The sequence below is a fragment of the Felis catus genome, chromosome A2 (assembly GCF_018350175.1).
Source record: "Felis catus isolate Fca126 chromosome A2, F.catus_Fca126_mat1.0, whole genome shotgun sequence".
NCBI lineage: Eukaryota > Metazoa > Chordata > Mammalia > Carnivora > Felidae > Felis > Felis catus.
The window spans coordinates 87,642,313-87,662,024 of NC_058369.1; the positions used below are offsets into that span (position 1 = coordinate 87,642,313).

Sequence of the window (19,712 nt, forward strand, 5' to 3'; positions counted from 1 at the left end):
CACCGGGCCCCGCCTCCTCGCCCGCGCCCTCGCAGTGCGCATGCCTGTCTCGGAACAGGTGATGGCCGCACCCGCGCCCATCCCGTTCTGCGTCGCTCTGTATCCTTCCACACTCTCAGCACCGATTTAAAGGAGCCCGGGGAGAGCGCAGCTGAAAACCGGGGCAACAGCCGGCGTTTCTTTCAGGCATATTTCAGGATGCCTCAACCTGAGTTTTAGCGGATTACAGTCAGGGGGTGGGGAGGGGCTGGAGGGGAGGTGTCAGTTTCCTTCTTTGATTCATGGGATCTGTAGTTTCAAAAAAAAAAAAAAATTTTTTTTTTTTTTGTTTTTTTTAAGGGAGCGTTTTTAAAGATTTTAGTAATGGATTCAGGTAACGAGATAAACAGGAGAAATCTCTGATGCCTTTGGGACAAATTCCCCCAAAGGAGCCAAAACTGGACCTTTTCACTTAGGACTTTTCCAGAATAATTACATTAAAACCTTAGGTACAGCAACCGCAAGGAGGTAAAGTTTTTGAATGCTTGTCATTGTATCGTTCCCTAAAGGGACTACACAAAAGTAAGGGGTTACGGGAAATTATGGAGGAGATACTGTAGTAAGGTTCAGATTGTAGAGTATTAAAATGTTCAAGTGGTGTGAAATTTTGAAAACACGAATTCAGTCCTTTTTTGTACAAATGGACAAATAACCCAAAAAGTGGAATTAATCTGTACAGACACACACAGATGGCTAGCAGCAGAGTTGTAACTAAAACCCATCCCCACTCACCCCAAACGCACAAACTCTTCTTGCTACATTTCCTCGAAAGGAATGTTTTCCTTCAACACCGAATCCACAACCCCAATTTTACTATCTACCTTTGCTAACAAAATGGACGTAATGTCTCAGTTGTTGAGATTAAAGAAAATCAAAGCTAACAGCGGGAACGAATAAATAATAGAAATGAATAAGTTGCCCAGAGAGTTTCCAGGTGTTTACAATAAGTGTTATGAAAGTTTTATATTTTGCATTCCACCTGTATCAAAACTAAAAAATGGTTCAGTTATAAAATTTGTGACACTTTTTTTTTTCAAGTTTATTTATTTTGAGAGAGTGCTGGCACAGTGGGGAGGGGCAGAAAGAGAATCTTAAGCAGGCTCCACACCCAGCTGGGGGAGTGGGGTGGAGGGCAGGGTGTTCCATCTCATGAATCCTGAGATCCTGACCTGATTCAAAATCAGGAGTTGGATGCTTAACCAAATGAGCTATGCAGACACCCCAACGTGTACTGCTTTTAAAAAAGTCCAGTCATCAGATGAAGTTTCACTGCTGGTTGGGTTCCCATAAAAACTTTGCATAAAGTTTAATTCTCTTACAACACATTGAGATGTGACTTCCAAAGTCAAAGCTACAAAGTCATGCTTTGTAAAGAGAATGCTTTCACCTCATACAAACCAATGACATGAGGCAACCTAACATTCTGAGGGGCACATTTGGAGACAATATGTTATCATCATATTTCTAAAAATGAGTTTGCTTCAAAAAAGAGATAATTGGCACATAATCCTGAATCTCTGACAAAATGAGTAACTGCTCCAATGCCCAGGCAGCCCCTAGGAATCAAACTCTAGTTTTGTGACAATAAAAATACATCCTATGTATTCACATCCACAAACGACAAAGTTAAAAAATTGCTAGGATGAACACTCTTTTCAAAGTCTAGCCTCAGAATAATGATTAAACTAGAAAACAAATTGTTAATGCTATATTCTCTCTTATTATAGATGGAAAGGAACCTTTAAAGTAATAAGAAAGAAATAAGTGTTAATCAATATGCAAAGTAGTGTGGAGACTAAACAAGAAGTCATAATCTGTAAGATGGGAGTATTATAGCCCATTGCGAAAACATGTGCATTCACCTTCTCCTTCCCTCCTCTCCCAGGAGGAAACATCAGAAAACAGGGAAATGGGACATGTGGTAGAAAGAGACTGTGAAAACAAGTGGGAAACATTTTGGTTGTTGACTTTGTAAAATAATTTTGCCTTTAGGATCTTCATACCTGTGAGTTTCTAAAAATGTTTAATTTTTCAGTCTTCCATTCAGGCTTAACAGTTGCTTGTGCTTGGGAGGTGTTTCAGATCTAAAGAAAAACACTAGAGCAAAAGCCAGGTGCTTTGCTTGTGTGCGAATTCTCAGAATTCTGGGAGTACAAGGATGAGAAATCAAATGCTATAGATAACTTTATGGAGTTTGTTCTTGCTTACCCAGAAAAAATGTCACAGTTTCATTCTGCAAATTAACTCATGGTGCTATATTCAAAATCTTTGTGGTTCCCTGTTCATTATACTTACCGTAAATATTTATTTGAATTTGGATTGATTTAACAAGCTGATAGTTCAGCTCCAATTCACCCAGCCTGATAGGTAGGTCATAAAAGTGATCAATTTATGAACACCTTCACTGCTATATACCATTATGTCTTTCTAAAACGGCTTCTCAACTCTAGAAAACCGGATCTTTTCCATTGTTTACTTCTTGCCTCCCTTCCCCAGGTAGGTTGTATTTTAGTAGATTAGAACAAATCTAAATGTGATAATTAACAACTAAATATGACTAGATAATGAATGCTTGGCATGAAATTGCCCAGTCTACCCATGGTCCTCACAGATACCGCTCAACCCAGGATAAAATCGAATAGACCACCTTGTATGTCACATGCGCAATACTTGAATGAGTTCAGGGTCTGCAAAAATTAAACTCAGAATAGTCTTCACCAATATAGAAAAATGTGTAGTCTCACTAGTCTTTAAAAACCTACAATTAAATAATCCTTGTATAATTTAATTTATCCTTTTATTTAAAAATAATAGCACGTATTTATTAAACTCTAGTAAGCAATTATCTTAATATGGGCGTATTTATTAAATGCCCATTATATCTCTATTAAAACCATTATAATGGTGCTAGTAAGTGTTTTGTAAAATAGGCCCTTTCATAAGCTAAATTTGTGAGTATAAATAGATTCAACCTTTCTGGAAGATAATTTAGCAATATCTATCAATAGCCTTAAAAAGAGTCATAATCTGTGATACACTTCTGGAAATCAGTTACCAAAGAGACTGAGTTACAAAAATGACTGTGGAAAAAAAATATTCCCAGAGAATTATTTATAATAGCAATAAATAAAAAGGCATTACTGCCCTCATAAATAAGAACGGAAAAGTAAAACCTGGTACAACCAGATGTTTGTATTTTATGAAAATATTAATTTAAAATAATGCTTTTAATTTTTCTTAACGTTACTCATTTTTGAGAGACAGAGAGAGACAGAGCATGAGCGGGGAAGGGGCAGAGAGAGAGGGAGATACAGAATCTGAAGCAGGCTCCAGGCTCTGAGCTGTCAGCACAGAGCCCGATGCAGGGCTTGAACTCATGAACTGCGAGATCATGACCTGAGCCGAAGTTGGACGCTCAACCAACTGAGCCAACCAGGCGCCCCTAAAATAATGCTTTTAAAGAGTTCATTATAGGAAAAAATTCACAAAGTATACATAGGATAAGTTTTCATAGTTAAGTGATCACAATTGTGCAAAAAAAAAAAAAAATTAAACTACTAAAATGCATAGAAAATAAACCCAGGAAATAAATCAAATAAACCAACGAACAAAACCCATACAAGTAAAACCTAGGTTTATGAGAATAATTCATTCCAGAAACATGCTTGTAATTCAAAGCATATCAAAGCAAATTTCAAGAACCATTGGCTCAGTTGTGATCATGACACATTTGGCCTCATGTACTATTTGTATTACAAGACATCACTCATTTGTTCAAGTTAAAATTTATTAGCAATGTTTGTTCATCTTGAGAACACTCACAGAACAAGTTACTCACAATCCAAGGTTTTACTGTGTATTTAATAAGTAATCTTACTTTTTCTTCCTAATTTTCTATATTTTCCAAAATGAATTTGTCAATTTTTCTTTATGGTATAAGAGTCCCAATAATTGTGAGTAGTCATTTTTAAAAACCACAAAAACAATGAACTTGGGTTAAGCTAGGTAAGCAAAATTCTAACGTCATTTTGTAGCAAATGCCTATGAAGAAACTGGAAAAAAAAAAAGTGCCACGGTATATAGGCTAATAGTGATTTCATGTTATTTGATGAGTGGTAAAACTTAAAGTATTCTTATACTTTCTATATTTAAAAGACCATGGGGGTGCCTGGGTGGCGCAGTCGGTTAAGTGTCCGACTTCAGCCAGGTCACGATCTCGCGGTCCGTGAGTTCGAGCCCCGCATCGGGCTCTGGGCTGATGGCTCAGAGCCTGGAACCTGTTTCCGATTCTGTCTCCCTCTCTCTCTGTCCCTCCCCCGTTCATGCTCTGTCTCTCTCTGTCCCAAAAATAAATAAACGTTGAAATAAAAAAATTTAAAAGACCATGCATTTTAGTGTATGCATGGATGTATATATTCATGTTTGTGTAAATATAGACAGTCTGACATTTTTATATAGGTACATACCTTTTTTTTAATGTTCCTTCTCTAGTGGAAGGTAAGAGAAGATTGTGTTAATTTAGTGGAGCAAGAACCTGCAGTGGTTTAAGGACCAACTTCATTTTTCACTGTGGTTGATCTGCTTCTCAATTGCAGCTCTAAGCCATTTTTTGTTAGCTTTTCTTTAAAATGAGATTTGCAGCTACAGTGGAGGAAATTCAAGTGAGATTATAGTTGATTATGAACTGGCTTCTCAATTTTGAGGAAAAAAAACACATGAGAAGTATTTTAGAACAAAGTTTGATAAATTTATTTTTGAATTGTGACATCTGGACTATCAGGCAGTTGTGGGTTTTTTTTGTTTGTTTGTTTCCCCTTTTATACATATTCTACAGCAAAATATAATTTAAAACAAAAGAAAAAGTTAATTGTACTTAAAATATGTTCCTATGGGTACAGGATGTATAAAATATTATGAATAGGGGCACCTGGATGGCTCAATGAGTTAAGCAGCTGACTCTAGATTTTGGCTCAGGTCATGATTTCGTGATGATGAGACGGAGCCCCTCACTGGTCTCTGCACTGGGCCTGGAGTCTGCTTAAGACTCTCCTTCTCACTCTGCCCATCCCGCATATGCTCGCTGGTGCTCATGCGCGCTCTCTCTCTCTCTCTCTCTCTCTCTCTCTCTCTCTCTCTCAAAAATAAAATAGAGGCACCTGGGTGGCCAGTCACTTAAGCATCTGACTCTTGGTTTCAGCTCCAGTCCTGATCTCATGGTTCCTGAGTTCCAGCTCCACTTGAGATTCTCTCTCTCTCTCTCTCTCTCTCTGCCCCTCCCCTGCTCACTCTGTCTCTCAAAATAAATAAACCTCAATAAGTAAGTAAACAAATAAATAAATAAAATGAAATAAATTTAGTTACTATGCCACTTTACACTACTACTTTTTAAGTTGAAAATTACCAACAAGTCATGATGTTATAACATAGATGATTCAGCATTATGTATTCACCTGTTTCATAAATAGACTTTAGAATTCAGAACCTACTCCCTACTCTTTGGAAAATGGAGACATGTATGCACGTCCTACTTACATGATGTTTTGGTTGACAATGTCTGACTTTAAGTCCCAGCAGCTCTGCCATCTTACATCTATTTGGGTTAGCGAGTCACTAGCTTTTTAGAATGTGGGGCTCCTCAACTGTAAAAATGGAGACAATAATATATACTACCTCTCTGGGCTCTTGTCATACTTACATTAGAAAAAGATGTGAATGCACTTTTGAACCAAGAAACATAGCAGTACAGTTGTGGCAGATTGTTACAATACTTGTCCTAGATGAATCACACCTCCCTGTGTCCACTGCCCTTTAAAGTGGGACTGCCATGCTTCCCATCAAGAGATACTGTTTCCTCACCCTTAGACTGGAGCTGAACACCTATCTTATTTTTATCAAGAGAATGTAGTGGGAGAGGCATGTAACTTGCTAGGCTAGCCTTCCTATATAGCCCTCTTCATGCTCAGAGACCACCATAATCTAAAGAAGCTCAGGAGGTGAGACTCCATGAAGAGAGGAGCCCAGCTGCCCCAGTCTCCAGTGATCCCAGCTGAGGCCTTGATGAGTCCCGCTGGAGAACCCTCCCTGCCTCAGAGAGCATATCTGCTGGCTACAGTCACATCACTGAGCCAGGTGAGACCAGGAGAACTGCCCAATCAGCCGAGAGAATCAGGAAATAGAGTAATAGTTATTATAGTAATTATTGTCTGATTTTAAGTCACTAACTTTTGGGGGTTTTAGTCATTTAACTGATATTCCAGTTTTTACACATTATGATTATGCATAATCTTTCAAAATTCCCTTTTCAGTCTTTTGCTTCTAGTGACTATTTTCCCATTTACTGTCCAGATGGACTTGAGTTATTTGTTCAAAATTTCCAAATACCACCCTTCTAAACTATAAATGGGAAAGAGCCCAATTATGCTGAATACTTACGTACTTGTTTCGTGAAAGGCTCAAACAAGAAAATATATGGGAAGATCATTTTTCAACTATGTAATGCTATCCAAATATAAAGTTATATAAAAAGATGAAAAATTTATGCATGAGAATGTTTCTGAGAAAGACCAATGTATTTATTTGAGAAACTTCTGGGAGAGGAGGCATTCTTAAGGTCCTACTCAAGATGGTGGCTAGAGTAACAATTTACAGATCCTTGGGATTAGAGGTTCAAAAATATTTTTAAGATTTTTTAAAAAATATGATACAAAAAGTATACATTATATAACAGTGACTTTAATATCTATCTAGTAAAACCTGTTAATATTCACATTATCCTTCAAAGGAGTCAGAATCACATCAGCTAGAGGATACTCAGTTTTACCTAGCCTGGTGATGGACTGGAGCTCAGACATCTTGAGAAGTTAGGGCTTTATCTGAATTGCTCTGTATTTCAGAATAAAGAGAGCAACTTGAATGGGTTGAGTAGCATGGGTTCGAAGTCAAAAGTAGAGAAATGTATAAGGGATGAAAGGAACCTGATGCTGCTTACTTGTGGAAATGGGAATTAGAAATGTCCTCACTGCTACCCTCTAGTGGTGATGTGGCATAGGGGCCTTTGCAGGACTGACCTGTCCCTGAGGATTCTAGGTGGTTCCTGTAGATTGTGCAATGGAAAGCCCAGCTCCGTCTCCCTCATGCAAATTTCAGGAAAATTTACATTACTAAGGAATTTACGCATTATAGATTCTTTGAGGGAGGAGAGAGGTGAGGAGTGGCACAGAAAGAGAAGCAGAGATTTATATCCGACTTGATATACATTAAAAATATAGGCAAGGTACATACGATGTATATGCACGGGAGCTGGAAGACAAGGATTTTTAACATCTGTGGTTCAGTCATTATTATCATATGGGCTGAAGTGTAAAGTCTGTAATGGCTTTCAGAAGTCCCATAATTTTCCCATATGCTAATTCCAAGCTCATGGGATAAATCTTTAGAAAGTTTTGCTCTTGTCTGTCTGCAAGCAAAGCAAGAACAGATGAATTTCAATAGGGATATCTCAAGTGTAATTGGAAAAATTCACAAGTTACTCTTTCAATAATAAGTCAAAACCCTGAGAGAATATTATGTTTATCTATAGATATTTTGAAAAGGATCAATAGTTGGCCCTCATCTCAGACAAATTATATCAAAATCTTGATGGAAGGGCGTGGCATTTGTATTTTTAAAGCTCCCCAGATGATTGTATTATAGAGCTTGGGGTGAGAAGTACTACTTTGAAAGGATAGAAGATTTTAGTGTCAGCATTACAAGACTAAAGACAAGAAAGAGGCACTTGGGAATCCATGTAGACTTTTCTTTGAAGCTGAAGCCGAAGGCATCAGCAACATAGTTGCCATCATCAGAAATTATTTTTTTAAGAAAAAAGCAAAGTCACAGATTTACTCTTCAAAAATGGTAGCCTATCTGCATTTGGACTATGGTATGCAATTCTGGTCACTGCATTTTGAAAAACGTGGAATAGATTTAGAGAAGCACAGCAAATCAAAGAAAAGAAGACATAAAATCACTCTAATCAAGAAGACTGAAGGGGTGAATCTAGAAGAATAAGAGCCTCCTACTGAAGAACGCGAATTCAGGACATGTTTACCCAAATGTGCTAAACTAAAACCAAGGGGATTTTAGGACACATGGAAAAGACATGATTAAGAAAAAAATAGTAACAGGATATAGTACATGTGTGGATGGATTTATATATCATATTAGAATGGATAATCCTAATTCTTCACTAACATCACTTTTCTCCTCTTTGGGACAAGTAGCTACACACAGTTGCCAGCTTCTCTTGCAGTTCTATGTGGCCCTGTGATCCAGCTCCACCCGATATAAGTATGCTACTTCCGGGACCAACCAAAGGAATTCTGGTATGTACACCTCCATGGGTGACAAAGATGGAGACTAGGGTTTATATGGATTGAAGATGGCAGAACCATTGGGTGGATTCCATTGGGAGAGTTTCCTCAATGACCACGTATGGAATTCTGCCTTTCAACCTAAGACCACCTTCCCTGGGACAGTTTGTGAGTGAGGGAGGAGGAAACATATATATTACAGAGATACTTCTATACAGGAGAAAGTAACACCAATAAAATACATTCCCTCCTTATCCTTTCCACATCAGTGATCCCGATTCCACTTTTCTTTTGAAATAGCAAGACATGAGACAGGTAAATCTGGGTGCTTCAGTGACCCTTGAAAATGCCATACTCAGTTTTTCTCCAGTTTCCTTTTTTCCTCAATCTGGCAAGATTGTCCCCTCACCCCGGTCCATCTATGCATTTCCCCTGGCCAAACCCATTCACTATCAGAAGACCTTTTCCTATTGTGAAGCTGCTACTGTTCTCAATCATTATTTGAAAATCTTACTCATTTGGCATTTTTTTACATATAGTCTTCCTTTCTTTGGTGAACTGTTTCAGAACTGAGTTTTTCAAGTAATGCAACAATGTTTTTATTTCTCTTGCGTCCCATCAGTATCTAGTGCACAGAGTGAATGCCCAACCAACAGACATCAAATGCATTACTTAATGAGATGTCTTCAGGTTAAAAATGTGAATAATGCAAAACAGACATTAGGTTATTTTGTGGGGAACTTCTATAAATGAGAAATAAGGGAAGGCCTTCATTGAGGTGAAGGAATCCTATAATGATACAATTTTTAACTCATAAATATTATATATTTAATGTATCACCAAGGTACTCTGTTAAGTATCTTATATATGTTTTGATCTCCATTAATCCTTCTGAAAGTTTTATTATGTAACTATTGTTTTGTCCATTTTATAAGTGAAAATATAGAGATTCAGGAAAGTTATTTCAATTTCTTAAGGTCTTTTAACCAGCAAATAACAAGAGAGAATTCAAACCTCACCCAACCTGAATCTTATACCGACTGCTTTCCTCTCTTAAACTATCTTCCATTTCTAATTGTAAAAGATAGTTCCTGCTAAAGAGCGCATAGACTCATGGGGTGGTATATCCTATGGCCACTGTCAGAACTTGGATAATACACTTAGTATACTGGAAGTACATATACTTTCTTTAACAAGCTAACCCAAAAGTATAATAAGTGGAAAATGGCATTTGGTCCTTTGTCCAAGAAATATTCCAGGCAGCCAAAGAGAATAAAAATAAATAAGGATATTGAAAAAAATATAATGAAAGCACTTCTCATTATTTGGATTTTATAGTAGGATTTAATAATAAATTGTCTTTATCATTATCAATTTATCATGTTTTATTTGCAGTTAGGGCTAGATGCTTTGACTTCAAATCAGACGGCAAGAATTTTATGTTCACCATTTCAGGAGCCATTTGGGGAATGTTTAATTTTATTCCATCCAAGCTCTAGATTTGCCAGGTTAATTATTGATGAGTAAGCGGAGGATGGAAAGGATTTTATATAATCCTGCCTGAGGCTTCCCATGTCTTCCCCCATCCGACTTACAGCTCATGTAAAAAGATCAGTGTCTGCTCTTGGCAGATGGTCCATAACCTGCCTATAATAATAATACTTCATGTTTTTCATTTATTGCAGGGATCTCAAACTTTTGAAAACCAACAGCCATACAACACTGCAACAATCATAGGTCTGTTTTACAAATGGTTAACCTGTAGAAATGAATCAATGAGCCAGACTCCAGCATACTCTTGAGTCATTTACACCTGCCACCAGAGAAGTTTTATTTTTCACACATGTTATGCTCATCATCCATAAGACCAAAGACCTACCAACCACAGGTTCAAAATCTCAGCTCTGCAAAGAAAAAAGAGTAATTGTATCAATCTACTAAATGATACTCCAAAGTAGATAACCATGGTCTTTTATGGATTTCTTTGCCATTCTTGACAGGAAGTGGTAGCTATTTTTAATCATACAAACTTAAAGACTAAAACAGAAGCTAATAGATTTTCCAAGGAGGAAAGCCCCCTTCTGAAGAGAACAATACAGTTTCTTTCTTGTCATCTTATGGGTTTCATTCCATTCTCAAATGCATCCTGAGGAAAGATGAACTGACAGGCACCAGAAGCAAGGCCATACCTTTTAGATCACCAATTTGCTTTAGGGGACCTACAAGCCCATCTTGGAATCATCTCTCTTGCCCACCTGCGTGCCTGCCTTACCAGCCAGAGATGGTCTCCAGGCTGAGGCTTCCTTCATTCAGCAACCGTCCTTAGCACCCACTATGTGTGCATGCTAGAAATACAGTGATATACAAAGGAGACTCAGTTCCTGTTCGTGAAATGAGTGTATAGTGTAGTAGGGGGACACAGATATTTTAAAAGGTAATTACACATTTCTTACTATCAAAAATAGCAAGCTAGCTGATTTGGACAAGACTTCTTACCGAAAAGAACAAAGAAATTGGTCAAAATGCATTCAAAGGAATATTAGTGTGAATTAGAGCTGAAAATACAGTGAAGGAAGATGAGAACCTGCAAGCTGCTTCTGCACTGAGAGCATTTGCTGATTTGGAAAAAAATTCAACTCTCCTTCAAACAGCCTCAGTGAGCAAGGAGGACGGAAATAAAAACCCAGAGTCTGCAAACAGTGAAGGGTCTGACATGAGATCCTCCCCAAATAATAAGCTGGAACACAAAAGGGCTACAGGGCAAGGGTGAACTGGAAAGGTATCACTTCTTTCTTCAAATTGCCTAAGTTCTGCAGAAAACAGTCTCAAATTTCATCTCTCCAATATTAAAGTGGCCTCCAGGTAAAAGGCAAAAGCCAAAGCAAGTCTTATCTGGAGGAAGATACTTTCACCGTAGACCTCTATAAATTTCTGTTCTTTCAGGGAAAGAGGAAGACATATGCTTAGATTTATGGTTGTTTCAGGGGAGCTGGTGAAATGTAGCTCAAGACTTTTGGAATAGTTCAGGAGAAGAATGGGAGAAGAAACTAAAGCGAGTGAAATAAAACAACACTGAGTAGTAAGAAGAGCCCAAGTGATCCTTGAGCCAGAGATTGTAACATTGTCTATGATCCTTCTGGGCAATGTATGCTTCCCGGACCTTCGTCATCAGCACCATCTGAGAGATTATGGGAAATAGACTCTCAAGCCTGGCCCCAGACCTACGGAATCGGAATCTGCATTTTAACAAAATCCCTAGGTGATTCGTATGAACATTAAAGTTTGAAATAATGAATGGGAATAATGAAACCTGATCTAGATCAGTGAGAATGGGAAAAGAGAATGACTGTTAGATATGTAGCTGCTGCCCATTACGATGTTAGAGGCCATGGGTTGGCTAACAGACTCTGTAGTTGCTAACTTAAGCACCAGAAAGATGATGCTTCAACAGGCTTTCAAACCCCATGGCATGCACAAAGCCATTAGGAAGGCAAATGGTATTACACAATTTTTTTTGTCCCACTTGTTGCTTTGGCTTGGAGAAAATGGACAGTTAGAGTTTCCATGTGATTAGAGTGGAAGTGTAATTGGAATTCAGTATCTTGAGTCTGGAATCACTAATTGTTCTGCTGAGCATAATATTGGACAAAGTATTTTCCAAGTGTGATGAGCAAAACTAAATCCAAAAAAAAAAAAAAATCAACTTTCCAGGAGATGATTGGAGTCAGCCAGCCTCTGCTCCACTGTAACCATGTGGGATAAAAAAAAGGCATGATGAAAAATGCAGATATGTCAGAGGATGTGCAACAGGACTTGCCGGAGCAGTACAGCACAGACGATCTTGCAACCTATGCGGAGATGGAGTTTGACAAGAAGTACATCCCATTCTGGCAGTGCACCATGAGGAGAACTGGAGAGAGTAAGTGATACACGAAACCAAACACTGTATCTGCTTCTACCTGGGACAAGTGGTCATTCACCTGTTCAAACCTAGTAAAAAGCTTGGACTGTGTCATGTTTGTTGTGATCAATCTAAAATAAGGACTGCAGCCTAAATTCCAAATACCAGAGAATGAAATCATCATCCTTGCTAAGAAAACACTTTGACCTCTGGACCTTATTATGTTGCTTTGTACAGGGCATTCTCTGTACTAGTTTGTTTTTTTTTTCCCCTTCCCTCTTTCCTTTTTTTTTTTTCATACTAGTTTGTTATAGTTATAAAACAATTAGCAAAATAAGTAAACAAACAAAAAATCCACCCCCCCAAAAAAAAACCAAAGAAACACTAATCTGAAAGATATATGCACGCCTGTGTTTATTGCATCATTATTTACAATAGCCAAGATATGGAAGCAAGCCAAGTGTCCATTAATAGATGAACGGATAAAGAAGATGTAATGCGCGCGCACACACACACACACACACACACACACACACACACACACACACAATGGAATATTTCTCAGCCATAAAAAGAATGAGATCTTGCCATTTGCGACAACATGAATGGACCTAGAGGGTATTATGCTAAGTGAGATAAGGGAAGACAAATACCATAGGATTTTGCTTATATGTAGAATTAAAAAAAATAAAATAAATGAGCAAAAAAAGAAACAAACAAAAACAATTTGGACTATTAAATACAGAGAACAAACTGATGGGTGCCCTGGAGAAGGTGGGGAGGGAGATGGGTAAAATAGAGGCAATTAACAAGTACAAGCTTCCAGTTATAAATTAAAAAATTAAGCACAGAGATGAAAAGTACAGGATAGGGGATCTAATTAATTTTTAAAAATTAGCCCTATTTTAAAAATTAGAGGCGTTCCTGGGTAGCTCAGTCTATTTAGTTTCCAACTCTTGATTTTGGCTCAGGTCATGATGTCATGGCTTGGTTGGTGGGTTCAAGCCCCACTTGGGGCTCTGCACTGACAGTGCTCCTCTGGTAGTGACTAACATTACAAGCCAGTTACTGGAAGCTAAATGTAGCCCATATTCACATAGTAATCTGTACGTGCTATTCTTTTTTTAGTTGGGAGATTTTCTATTAAAAAATTTTAGATGTCATGCTTCCTTGGAAAATTGAAACTGACCGCCCTGAGCCCATTCGTGCTAGGCAACAGTCGACTGGAGTAGCAGCTTTCTCCATTAGGTCTGCTCCCACCTGACTTCTTAGTTTACGTTCCCTGCCTCCTGTAGACATTTTGTGTTTGACCACACCACAGTCTCCATTTCTCCACTAGAGGAGACACTATCTTTCTACCAATTAGAGATAACTAATGAGGGCTTATGAAATTCGTAACTGATTGTAGACCTATCAACAGAACTACATTTTTAAAAGATGGACAGTGAGATGTGCAGTATGTTAGAGATTTCACCCACATTTTCTTCTTTGCATCTCCACTGATTCCTTGGAGCTCATTGGTTTGTGTGCCTGAATAATAAGTAGTGACAGGTTGAAGTTTTTGTGTATCTTTGTCAGACTTGCAATTAAAATCATGTAAGTAGAATAATAGTGATGACATTATGGGGGGGTGTAAAAAACCTTCTTTAGTCATTACCTCCCAAAATAATTTCTAATAAACGTCATACGTGAACTCACTTATTTCTAAAAATCTGTTTGAGGTCAGGAATTAACATTGGCTTTTTTTTTTTTTTAATGATCCCTTGTCTGGAGTTTCTAAGTTCTCCAGAACTTACTACCCACTTTTAGAAGTAGCAATATTTTAAAACCCCTTATAGATAATGTGATAGATTAACATGCCATAGATCTGACCATAATTTCAATAACAAAATAAAATTCTATTTAACCTTTAGGGCCTGCAATCTATTTTTTAACTTTTCAGAAAAAAATCTGGCCCAAGCCAGAAATATGGGCCACTTGAGACACCTTCCTTTCCTGAAGATTGTTAAATTATACACTGTACGATTTCTAGCACAAATAGCCTTTCCTAACTTATGTTCCCCTTGATCCTTAAATGAACTTTTTTCCATTCTAAGATGTGTCTTATATTACCTCTTAATAGATGCTTAGGCATCGCCAGGTCTTGTGTTCTCACTCCTGTCCCAGTCTATCCAAATCCTACCCAGGCTTCATGGGCCTTCTCAAATGCATAGCATTCATGAAATCATCCCTGCTTATTCTATTACTTTCTATACATTTGGTATATGTCATGCACCAGATTGAAATAGTATTCCTCTTGTTTTTTTTTTTTAACATTTATTTATTTTTGAGAGAGAGAGAAAGAGCGAAAGCACAGGAGTGGCAGAGAGAGAGGGAGACACAGAAGCCGTAGCAGGCTCCAGGATCTGAGCTGTCAGCACAGAGCCTGACATGGGGCTCCAAGTCACAGACCATGAGATCATGACCTGAGCCGAAGTTGGACCCTTAGCTTAACTGACTGTGCCACCCAGGCACCCTGCCTCTTGTTAAGTTTTAACCCCTTTGGCAATGTGTTGCATCCTGTGTGGACTGTACCCTATATTTTTTTTTCCACAACATTGCTTTCTATAAGAAAGACTCTATAAATACCCACTGACAGCCCAGTTCTGAGATATAGCTTAAAGCAAAGATCCTATATCATCAATTTTCTCTCCATAAAGAATCTTTCCCATCAGCACACAAACATACTTCCATTCCTAGAATTTTTTTTTAATAAATTCTCTCTTGACCTTATTTCTCTCTCTAGCTATAACCCATTTCTGTGTTCCCCTCTATAGCTGAGCTGATGATTTCCCCCAGTGTTTTTGAATTTAAATGTTCAGCCTATATAATATCTAATAGTTATATCAAATTTAGCATATTCAAAATCAATACTTATTTCTACCCTGACCCAAAACACTACTCATGTTTGCCACAATTCGTTTAACAGTAACTTTACCCCTCCACTTGGTAAAGTCAGATTTCTTTGGATCATTTTTGACTCTTACCTTTCTCTTGTACCTAATGCCAATCCAGTGGCATATTCTAGTGTCTTCAACTTCAAAATTGATCTGGAATCCAAACACCTCTCACTTCCCACACTGAGTATGATTACTCATGCATCTCCTGCTTGGATTATTGCCATACCTTCTCTCTGTTCTGGTAGTTTCCACCCTTGCCTCACTTTGTTTGCTACACAGGAAGTGACCAGAATGCTGCTATCAGATCATGTCACTTGCCTGCCTCATAGTCATCCAGTGACTTCCCAACTTAATTAAAGAAAAAGGCAAAGATTTGCCAGGGCCTAGAAAGTCCTGCATGATATTATACCAACCCTTTTTACCTCCTAGTACTCTCCCCTTTATTCATATCCTTCCAGCCACATTGGCCAACTTGTTTTTCAAACATACCAGCCATACTTATGCTTCAGGTCCTTTATACTCACCATTCCCTCTTCCTGGTACATTCTGCCTCCCTCTGTCCACAGAGCTTTAAATATTTGCTCTCTAGTCCTTTGTCCCAAGGTCATCTTCTCCTTGAGATCTTACACAGTCTCTTTAAAATGGCAATCTGTGTGGCACCTGGGTGGCTCAGTCATTTCAATGTCCAACTGGTGATTTCTGCTCAGGCCATGATCTCACAGTCATGAAATCAAGCCCCACGTTGGGCTCAGTGCAGAGTGTGGAGGCTGCTTGGGATTCCCTCTCTCTCTGCCCTTCCCCCACTCATTCTACCCCTTCTCTCTCCCTGAAAATAAGTAAACTTTAACAAAATTTTAAAAATAAAATAAAATTTTTTACCCACCTCACCACTCCTTATTATCCTCCATTACTTAATTTTCTCCATATCACTTATTCATATCTGACTATGCTGTATACGGCTTATTTATTTTGTCATCCCAAAAAGAATGTGTACTGCATCAGAGCAAATGGAGGCTCTTTGCTGTTTGCTGATTTATTCCTAAAGTCCAGAACAGTGACTGGCACGTAGAAGTTATTTAGTAAATATTTTATGAATGTGGGGATAGTTGAGTGAATGGATAAAAGATTAACATTATCTATTGCAAAACTAAATTACAGTTGAAATACAGTTTTAATACATTCCTTCTGATAAATTCAGAGGGAAATCCCCATGTTATCTTTGGATAGTACAAACCATGTTTTTGGACTCAGGTGCCACATCCATATTCAAGTGAACTTTTCATAATGTTTTCTTAACCCCTCACTGTTGCCTTGAGCTTTACTCTCACCTCTCTGATAGACAAAGCATAATAACGTTTCTTAGGTATTATACATTGGATGTACCCGAAATCTCATTGTATCCCCTCAAACCTACTCATTGTGTTTTAAGCTGTCTCAGAAAATGACAACAGCTCTTGCCCAAACCAGATACATTGCAGTTTTCCTAAAATCCTCCTCCATCAGGTCTAAGCACGTCTCAGCACGCCAATGATAAGCAATGCAGGGATTGCTTATCTTCCCAAGAAATTATGGTGAGATAACTTTGGAGAAAGAAATTTGTTTTGCTTTGTTTTCTGTTTTCCTCTGCTTATCGATACTAAGCAGTAGAGTAGACCCATAAGTACTTTCTTGCCCCAGGAATTTTTTCAACCTTCCAAGTAGAAGCTGAATACATCCTAGGGACAGAAGAAGTGAAAGAGTATGGGAGAAAGTGACAGAAAACTAAGACATTAAAACACATCATTAGTTGTACGAGATACATGGTGCTCCCAGGGAGGCTCTGTCTTAGGCACAAGAGCATTCAGACCTTCCAAAGAGCCACATTCCTCAGTGAAGACTTGGGAACTATAAAGTCCCCAGACTCAAAGGAAGGCTGTAGAAGGCTAGGACAATGTCACTCAATGACACCAAGAGGACCAATGACCAGTGGCCTCCCTTCTAGCTGCAGATCTTGAATGTTAGCAACCACATGGAGCTCTGAATCCCAACCATGACTGAGATTGAACGTCCCACCAGCAGAACAGAGGCTCTATCAGCATTAGATTCATACAAAGGAAATAAATACCGATGGTATTTTAGCGTTTATAGATTGAAATTTGTGTTACTTGATCATTTGCGCCCTCTCTCTCTCTCTCCCACCTTAAGGACTTCTCTGAACAATCAAAGAATTAAAAAAAAAAAAGAGGTGTGAAAATCCAACAGCTGCAACCTGTACCCACGAGAGAACACAGTCTCCCCTTTCATCTCTCATTTCTCTTTTTACCAAATAAAATTCAAGCAGCAGAGTTGTCCACTGACACAAAACAGAGTCTGCACATAACAGTTCAACTCATTTAGGGTCACAATATGCTCAAGTACCTAAAATCTCAGAAAGGCATGAAGGAGAAACACAAGGAGCTGGCATTGTTGCACAGGTGACTGGTCAGGGGACGGAATGATGAGCTTGAGCAATGAGTCTTGATTTAAGCATATTAATGCATGCATTTTGCCTAAGAGGCATTTTTAACACGGCCTAAATCAGAAAATTGTAACTACTTTTATTACTCAGAATTATGAGAAGCAAATATTCTCTACCCTTACCCCTCCCTGCCTCTCCGCTCCTTGGATAAAGTGGAAAAAGCAGACATTGTAGAGAACGGACAAGCTGGGAGCTCGGGAATAACAACCACACAAACAATATTTAATCAAGATCCCAATGGTTACCATACACACTTATCTCTAAAGCACTCTCAGTCTTTCTCAGCAAGGTACACATTGTTTGAGAAGGTCTTTTTATATTAAATAATCTACTTTTCAAATTTTCTAATTTCTTTCTCAAAATGGAATGGTTCTACTAATTTTAAGTTATAAACAGAGTTACATGTTTATTAATAGTATTTAGATTTTTTTAAATCTTAAACTTTGAAAAGCAGACATATCTTCCTTTTTTAGGCTTCCTGATGGTGCTGACTTTGCATGACTAGGAACAAATATAGGACCACGGATGGAGTAGGATGGTAAAAGGAGTTATTTGTGTCTTGTCAAGAGTGCTGGTCAGTTATTTTGCAGACTCTTCTAATTTTAATTTGACATTTTCTCATGATTAGATTTGGGCTATAGTTTTTTGGCAATAACAGACAGAACGATGTGCCTTTCTTAATGTCCTTTCGTATTGAGATTCAGACTGTATAGAACATTCCCAACAAATGTTGTCTCATTTTAGTGGCTAAAAGACTTTTCTTGGTTTTCTTGCTTCACTAGGCTGTGTCTCACTTTCTTCCTCTGTGAAATTTAGATACCAATTACGTCTTCCTCATACAGCTGTTGTGATGATTAGAGAAGGTTATATTTATAAAATATGTAAGAGTATACAGTACATGGTAAACTTTCAATAAATAGCAGCCATAATTAATATTCACTAATAAAATACAAATAGTTAACATGTATTATGAATTTCCTGTGCTTTCATTATTTGATGTATTTAAAACTTTTTTTTAATGTTTATTTATTTTTGAGAGAGAGAGAGACAGAGCATGAGTGGGGGAGGAGCAGAGAGCGAAGAATCCAAAGCAGGCTCTAGGCTCTGAGCCATCAGCACAGAGGCTGACACAAGGCTCGAACTCATTATTTAATGTATTTAAACCACTGAATGACTCCATCAAATAGAAATACGCTATTAGATGAGAACCTGGGTGACTCAGTCAACTTTGGCTCAGGTCATGATCTCGTAGTTCAGAGTTCAAGCCCCACATCCAGCTCACTGCTGTCAGCACAGAGCCTCCTTCGGGTCCTCTGTTCCCTTCTCTCTTCCCCTCCTCCCACTTTCGGTCTCTCAAAAATAAATAAAACATTAAAAAAAAAATGACCAGTAGAGTACTATAGTAATGATGCAGTCAAGGTCTACCAATGGATGCTCACATTGGTGGGTAAAGTTTGAGAACAGGGCATTTGCTCACTATATGCTCAATATATCTCTCTCAAGATATTTATTAATTACAAAGCAGAAAGCAAGTAATTTTACAATGGAGAAGCCCAACAGATACTACTGTAATTAAATGATCAGTTACCATCACATATCAATATCATGTACTGCCTGAGATATGATGCAGGGAGAGGAATAAGTATCTGTGGCCCTCCATGCAAAAGATATAACCTTGGGGTGCCTAGGTGGCTCAGCTGGTTAAGCATCTGTCAGGTCATGGTCTCACAGTTTGTAAAACTGAGCCCTACATCAGCCTCTGCATTGATAGCGTGGAGTCTACTTGGGATTCTCTTTCTCCCTCTCTCTCAGCCCCTCCCTAACTTACATGCTTTCTATCTCTTTCTCTCTGTCTCTCAAAACAAACTTAAAAAAAAGATGCATTTGATTTCAAAAGAAATAACCTCAATCTAACTCTGAGATTACAACAGATACAACCAAATTGACTGAAATTCTGCAAAATATCTAGCTAATGATCTTCAAAA

At 38.2% G+C, this 19,712-nt stretch overlaps 1 long non-coding RNA gene across 1 annotated transcript; it reads left to right on the plus strand.

Annotated features, from left to right (window-relative positions):
- The first annotated feature begins 5,391 nt into the window (after nt 1-5,391).
- LOC123383863 lies at nt 5,392-12,403 on the plus strand. Its single transcript, XR_006594172.1, has 3 exons — nt 5,392-6,168; nt 8,301-8,402; nt 10,076-12,403. It is a non-coding gene; the product is annotated as an uncharacterized LOC123383863 (long non-coding RNA).
- Nucleotides 12,404-19,712: the final 7,309 nt, after the last annotated feature.